The sequence below is a fragment of the Asparagus officinalis genome, chromosome 9, assembly GCF_001876935.1.
Source record: "Asparagus officinalis chromosome 9, Aspof.V1, whole genome shotgun sequence".
NCBI classification, from domain to species: domain Eukaryota; kingdom Viridiplantae; phylum Streptophyta; class Magnoliopsida; order Asparagales; family Asparagaceae; genus Asparagus; species Asparagus officinalis.
This window is the reverse complement of record NC_033802.1, coordinates 22045387-22053715: the sequence shown is the minus strand read 5'-3', so window position 1 is coordinate 22053715 and position 8329 is coordinate 22045387.

The window sequence follows — 8329 nt, the reverse complement described above, 5'->3', positions numbered from 1 at the left end:
CGAGTAGTTCAGGAGACCCAGCAGAGGCAGATGGCACCATTCACTCCAGGTGATGCAGAGCAGCAGACCGGTAGAGTGTATGCAGCGGTTCCTCGTGATCATGGCGCGAGCGGAGCTGTGGTGGAAGGTACATTCCGTGTGAATTCCTTTCCAGCACGTATTCTTTTTGATTCGGGTGCTTCGCATTCTTTTATCTCCTATGATTTTTTGATTAGACTTCGGCTTGTAGCTCAGCCGTTAGATTTTTCATTATCTGTATCTACTCTGTTGGGAGAGATGTCTCTGTTAGAGAGTGTTTGTAGGAGATGCATCGTCAGCTTGGACGATTCTGAGTTTGCGATTGATTTGATCGTGTTGCATATGTTTGAATTTGATGTGATCCTTGGTATGGATTGGCTATCTTCCTACCATGTGAGTATCGACTATTTTGCGAAAACAGTCAGTTTGAGAGCATATGATGGCTCAGAGTTAGTGGTAGCTACCTCCAGAGGCAACCAGTTTGCGGAGTCATTTCTGGCGTACGTAGAGGAGGCGATATTACGGGATCGGAGCGTAGATTTGAGTGAGATGCGAGTAGTCTCAGATTACTAGGATGTCTTCCAGGACATATCAGGATTACCTCCAGTGAGAGAGGTCGAGTTTTGCATAGAGTTGCAGCCAGGCACCATACCGATTTCCCGAGCTCCTTACCATATGGCGCCTGCTGAGATGAGGGAGCTACAGATCCAGATTGATGAGTTGTTGTCTCAGGGCTTCATTTGACGGAGTCATTCTCCGTAGGGAGCACCGGTCCTTTTTGTGAAGAAGAAGGACGGGAGTATGCGATTATGTATAGATTATCGTGAGTTGAACAAGGTCACTATCCGTAACCGGTACCCATTACCGAGGATCAATGACTTGTTCGACCAGTTGCAGGGAGCGCAGTATTTCTCGAAGATAGACCTTCGTTTCGGTTATCATCAGTTGCGAGTTCGGAAGATGGATATTCCCAAGACCGCTTTCTTGACTCGATATGGGTCTTTCGAGTTTCTTGTCATGCCGTTTGGGCTGACCAATGCACCTGTAGTATTCATGGATTTGATGGATCGGGTTTTTCATCCTTACTTGGACCAGTTTGTGATAGTCTTCATCGACGATATTCTTATCTACTCGAGGTCGGAGGCAGAGCACGAGCAGCATTTGGGGCTAGCATTGCAGATATTGAGAGAACACCAGTTGTATGTTAAGTTTAGCAAGTGTGAATTCTGGTTATCAGAGGTCAGATTTTTAGGCAATGTTATTAGCCGAGAGGGCATTGCAGTGGATCCAGCTAAGATAGAAGCCGTACTTGATTAGGAGCCACCGAAGACGGTTATCGAGATTCGTAGCTTCTTAGGCCTGGCAGGCTATTACAGAAAATTCATTCAGGATTTCTTGAGGATTTCCACACCATTTACACGCCTTACTAAGAAGGGTGTACAGTTCATTTGGAGCATAGAGTGCCAGAAGGCATTTGAGACATTGAAGACTAAGTTGACTTCAGCACCAGTTTTGGTTATTCCTAGCAGTGATAAGACTTTTGTTGTCTACACTGATGCATCCTTATCGGGTCTTGACGGTGTATTGATGCAGACCCAGAGAGTCGTAGCCTATATTTCGAGGCAGCTGAGGACTCATCAGCAGAATTATCCCACGCATGATTTGGAGCTAGCAGCAGTGGTCTTTGCACTGAAGGCGTGGAGACATTATTTGTACGGAGTGCAGTTTGAATTATTCACAGATCACCAGAGTCTGAAGTACCTCTTCTCACAGAAAGAACTCAACCAGAGGCAACGATGATGGGTAGAGTTTATTAAGGATTATGAGTTTGCTATACAGTATCATTCGGGAAAGGCGAATGTGGTAGCAGACGCGTTGAGCAGGAAGCGTCGTCGCGGACTAGCAGCTTTGAGGTGTTCACTATATCGGGATCTTTATACCCTCAGCCATTTTGATTTTAGGCTAGAGATTGACGGGAACCGTGTGTTCTTAGAAGCATTATCTATACAGCCATCTTGGAGAGATAGAGTAGTCGGAGCTCAGTTAGAGGATTCTTGGATTCAAACCCGCAAGGGGGAGATCTCCAAAGAACCCAAGGATGATTGGACTATTGGAGTAGATGGAGGCCTTAGGATGAAGGGCAGGATTGTTATGCTGAACAATCTACAGCTGAAGAGGGAACTATTTGACGAAGCTCATCGTAGCAGATATACAGTGCACCCAGGCACGATGAAAATGTACAAAGATCTGAAGAGGCATTTTTGGTGGAGTGGTATGCGTAGAGAGATTACAGATTATGTGGCTAAGTGTTTCACCTGCCAACAAGTTAAGGCAGAACATCAGAGACCTGCAGGAACCCTACAGCCTTTACTCATTCCCGAGTGGAAGTGGGCGGATATTTCTATGGATTTCATAGTAGGGTTGCCCAAGTCAAAGAAAAGAAATGATTCTATTTGGGTTATAGTGGACAGATTGACTAAGTCCGCACATTTCTTGCCTGTGAGGATGATGTAGGCGTCAAAAAATGCTGATAGATATCCAAATACAGCTCAAGACAATGAGGAGGTCATCCAAAGAGCACAAAAGATGACCTTACACAGTCTCGAAAGAATCGAGACAGTGTCAGTATAGACTGTCTCACTGTGCGAGACAGTATAGACTATCTCACTGTGCGAGACAGTATAGACTGTCTCACTGTGCGAGACAATATAGACTGTCTCACAGGGCGAGACAGTATTGACTGTCTCGCAGGGCGAGACAGTATAGTCTGTCTCGCAGTGCGAGACAGTGTTTACTGTCTCGCACGCAAGACAGCTTTGAAATGTTTGCAAGTTGTTGAAATAACCGTCGACACGTGGCTACCAACTGTTCAAGCATAGAGACTTGGGCTTTTGGTGATTTTGAGGAAGAGAGAGAGAGTCTTCATCTTTCATAAACAGTGTTTGGTGATTCCTAGAGATCTAAGCTCAGACTTGATCTTTGGAAGAGCGAACATCTTACATCGATAAGATATTCGCTTCAAATTCTTACTTCGATAAACAAAGGAAGAATCTTTAAACCCCCCCCCCTCACAATCTGTGAATCGGTGGTCCACGAGCCAAAGCACTCCCGGCACAGGCAAAGTCCCACAAAACAAGAATCGATAAACGATTTTTGTGTTATTTTCTCAAGAGTTGTAATTTTTATTTTGTTGTGTAAAAGAAGTCTTATAAAAAAACTATCTCTTTCGAATTTGTTGTAATTGATCAAAGATATAATGAATTCCACAACGAGACCAACTTTTGACGAAAACAAACTGGCGACCACAGTGGGAGCCAACGGTCTCGCTGCCGAGACCGTCGTGTCACAGCCGATCAAGAAACTGGTTGAGTCCATGGTTGAATATGAATTCGACCAAGCAAAGTTTGAGGAATACCTGTCATCTTCATCCTCAAAATCTTCCTCGCCTCATAAATGCAGGAAGACTTCATCTTCTAAGAAGGTTTTTAAGTTTTCAACTCTACCGAACGCTACAGATGAAGACTCTCACCTGATTGTTGCTGAGGATTTTACTCGCAATACCTCTGCTCACAATGACTCTTATCTAGTTAAAGAGTCATCGAATCAAAGCCCTCCGGCACTGACGAAGAGGGCTCGTCAGAGACAACGTCTGTGCCGCGCTCGCCAAATAGCTAAGGCCTTGGAACAAACCGACGGAGTTCGTTATCACGTGGACCTAGAGTCGAGGAGGCATCGAGTGGTTCAGTTGTCTCAACAACCAATCACTCATATTTCTGCTAAACTAACGACGGATGAATGGACTTTTGTCAAAAGGGCTCGCTCGACCCTCAAAGAACATATACAAAAGCGTCGTGCAAACGCTGCTCATGCCCGTTCTCTCTTACAACTAAGACGAGAAAGAAACAAGAAAACGGTGGCAAAAGAACCACCAAAACTCTGCAAAGTTTGGATTCCAAAGTCTGGAGTTGTGCAAAATCAGCATTCGGAGCCCGTTAAGACTCCGCACCCGCAAGGGGGTGGTTCTAAACGTATGACTCCTGACATAACCTTGGATCGCTCAAAGGCAACAATAATTTGTTCTGAGAATGCCAACAAGGTTTTACACCCCCAGAAGAAGACGTGTTCGCCAAAAGACATCGTTATGCCTGGGAGGTCATACCAACAGACGATAGGATTTTCCGGCAATCATACCGATAAATCGTACTATCAAGTTGTGGGTTTGAATGAATTTTGAAAGAGAATTATTCGAGAAATAAACTCTCATTGTTCCTGTGCGCGACTCATTAAAGCAGCATTGTCAGAATATAACTACGCAAAACGAGAAGCCATCCCACGAAGAGTCTCGGTATTCCACAGTCTTTTCACTGAAATGTCGAAACCTAAGCCGAGACATTTCCGCAAGAATCAGCTGCCCAAGATGACGAATTCTCTGAAGTTACCATTAACATGGCTGATAAAGAAAAATCTAAGCGGCATTCAAGTGAATCAAATCCTGACTTTTCCCCGAGAGGAAAAGTCAATTCAAGAATTGCCCAACGGATGTTCCGACTCCAGTTAAGAGCCATCAGACATAGGGACTACAAGAGAATGCATGAAGGAAAGTCATCAGAGGATGAGCTCTCGGACACTTGTTCTGCGATCGCTTCGGACGATACAGTATCTAGCACAGGGCAAACTAGAGAAGTACTCACAATCACCTCTGATCAGTTCGCTCAAATACTCCAAGAAGCTCTAGACAAACAACGTGAAGAAATTAGAGCTGAGATGAAGACAGAGATGGAGTTAGCTATCCAACAAATGAGAGAATTACTAGCTCAACGGCTTCAACCTCCTGAGTCCAGTCAGCGAGCTGAATCCAGCCGCCACACTCGGAATATTATAGATAACAGTGATCCAGAAGTGGATAAAGTTATTATGGCTGATACACCTCCCAATAGCGATAACGCCGGGGGTGGTTTAACGCATCCTCCCAATAACGATATTGGGGGTGGTTCAATGGCACCTCTTACAGGGGGTGGTCTAACTCATTCTCTTCAACGTCGTTCGAATGAAGACATAAACGATGACGAGAAAATGAAAGAGCTTGAAAACAAAATCAACGCTTTGATGACGGCTCAAGAAGTGAAAAAGACGGGTATTCCATGTCCCTATCTAAGAGAATAGGATTCAATATCATACCCGGTAAAATTCAATCTGATTAACTTCACACCGTTTGACGGGAAAAGCTCGCCTACTCAGCACTTGATTTATTTTAAGTCTCATTTGGGCATGATCTCTGGAAATGAGGCTTTAATAGTCCGGTCATTCGTTGGCACCCTTCGTGGGCCCGCATTCGATTGGTATCGACGTCTCAAGCCAGGGAGCATCAATTGCTGGGATGACATGAAAAGTTTGTTCCTCAGCAATTTCTTCGATGATGACACCGAAGTGTCAATCAGAACCCTTTTAGATGAAAAACAAAAAGACGGGGAGTCAGTCGACAATTTTGTCAAGCGCTTCCGTAACAAGGCAATGAATTGCAAAGCCAGGGAGCATCAATTGCTGGGATGACATGAAAAGTTTGTTCCTCAGCAATTTCTTCGATGATGACACCGAAGTGTCAATCAGAACCCTTTTAGATGAGAAGCAAAAAGACAGAGAGTCAGTCGACAATTTTGTCAAACTCTTCCGTAACAAAGCGATGAATTGCAGAGATCCTATTACAGAGGAGTTTATTCTGCAAACATGCCACAATAATCTCTCCATCGATGTCCTGGAAGCCCTGGGGGTCGTACCATCCAAAACTTGGAAAGATTTGAAAATACGCGGTGAACAAGCTGAACACTTTCTTAAAAGAAAGAAAGCTGAGAGAAGCCGACCGACGACATCTGCAACCGCTGGGAACGCGACTCTCGATCCGAAGTTTCAAAAGGAGTATTCTTTCGAAAATGATGAAGCTCCAGCCATATTAAAATACCTCCTCGCCAATGACAAAATCGAGCTACTACCTATTAAAGATCAGGAGGGAGCTAAGAGGATTACGGATCCAAACTACTGTGCGTACCACAGAAGGGTTCTTCATCCCACCGAGATTTGCTTCGGACTCAAAAATAAAATCCAAGCCTTAATTGACTCCGGCGTCATAACGGCGAAACAAGCCAAGTAAAGACGACTCTAACTCCAGTGGGTACACGAGCACTCCAAAGAGTATACGAGTATAAACTGCTCCTCGATGCTCCAACAGGTATATGAGTCAAAACTATTTCCTTTCTTTCACGGGAAATTCCTGGAGAGCACCATGCATGGTATTCTTAAGGATAACCCGATCATGCAGCTGAATATAATGATGAACCTAGTTTCGTAAGGAAATCTGGGAGTGGATGGTTCGTGTAACGGGAAGTTCTCAGAGGAATGCTATATGTAATTTTCTTAGGGATAACCTGATTATTACAAACAAAGTGATAAACACTACATCCCCACGGTGATTTCCGAATACGCTTTTGCTGAGATGAGATTCGATCACTTCGTTGGATCAATTTTCCCTCACAAAACTCATATTTGGTCAAACCTTTAAACAGTTAGGACCAAAGCCAAAATCTCTTCTCGATTCCTTCCATGAACGAGAGGTCCACAAATTGAACGATCAAACCTTTTAACAGTTAGGATCGTCTCAAACCCCTCATTTGGTCAAACCTTTAAACAGTTAGGACCAAAGCCAAAATCCCCTCTCGATTCCTTCCATGAACGAGAGGTCCACAAATCGAACGATCAAACCTTTAAATAGTTAGGATCGTCTCAAACCCCTCATTTAGTCAAACCTTTAAACAGTTAGGACCAAAGCCAAAATCCCCTCTCGATTCTTTCCATGAACGAGAGGTCCACAAATTGAACGATCAAACCTTTAAACAGTTAGGATCATCTCAAATTCTCATTTGGTCAAACCTTTAAACAGTTAGGACCAAAGCCAAAATCTCTTCTCGATTCCTTCCACGAACGAGAAGTCCGCAAATCGAGCGATCAAACCTTCCTACAATTAGGATCGTCTCAAATTCCCATTTGGTCAAAACTTTAAACAGTTAGGACCAAAGCCAAAATCCCCTCTCGATTCCTTCCATGAACGAGAGGTCCACAAATTGAACGATCAAACCTTTAAACAGTTAGGATCGTCTCAACCCCTAATTTGGTCAAACCTTTAAACAGTTAGGACCAAAGCCAAAATCCCCTCTCGATTTTTTCCATGAACGAGAGGTCCACAAATTGAACGATCAAACCTTTAAACAGTTAGGATCGTCTCAACCCATCATTTGGTCAAACCTTTAAACAGTTAGGACCAAAGCTAAAATCTCTTCTCGATTCCTTCCACGAACGAGAAGTCCGCAAATCGAGCGATCAAACCTTTAAACAGTTAGGATCGTCTCAAACCCCCACTTGGTCAAACCTTACTACAGTTAGGACCACAACCAAAATCTTCTCTCGATTCGTTACACGAACGAAGGGTCCATTTTCAAGTTGAATAATAAACCTTATGACAGTTAGGATTATTCAAACCTGTCCAGATTCTCTAAGTGGAGATCACACTTTGAGTTTTCTTTAGACTTGGAGATAGAATATAAAATTCTTCCTCTCTAATTTTTGGGTTTATCTCTACCAATAAAAAAGAGACCTGGAGATAGAATATAAAATTCATCCTCTCTAATTTTTGGGTTTATCTCTACCAACAAAAAAGAGACCAGGAGATAGAATATAAAATTCTTCCTCTCCATCATCGGGTTCACCTCTACCAATAAAAAAGAGACCAGAATACTCCAATAGGTACACGAGTCTAAACTATTTTCCTACATTCGACAGGCAGTTTCTGGAGAATATTATTCTGAATATTCTTAAGGATAACCTGATGAACTCTCAAGGGACATACAAGTATCAATTTGGTGACAAAAGTCAAAGAGATACCAGCTTCGATTCAAGATCTCGATAACGGTCGAGCGATAAACGCAATACCGGAAGAGTATTAGCTATTCTATAAAGAACTGAATAGGCTAAAGGATGAAGAGATCAAGAGCTGAAGCCATTTTATGGATTCTTCTACACGATCTACTCAACCAAGCATTGAAAGGATCGTAAGTAAAATCTATCTTATCCAAAGTATCCCAGACTGCTCTATAAAAGAATGAGTCTAGAATACTTTGGAGGGGGTATCTGTAGGCGTTAAAAAATGCTGATAGATATCCAAATACAGCTCAAGACAACGAGGAGGTCATCCAAAGAGCACAAAAGATGACCTTACACTGTCTCGAAAGAATCGATACAGTGTCAGTATAGACTGTCTCGCTGT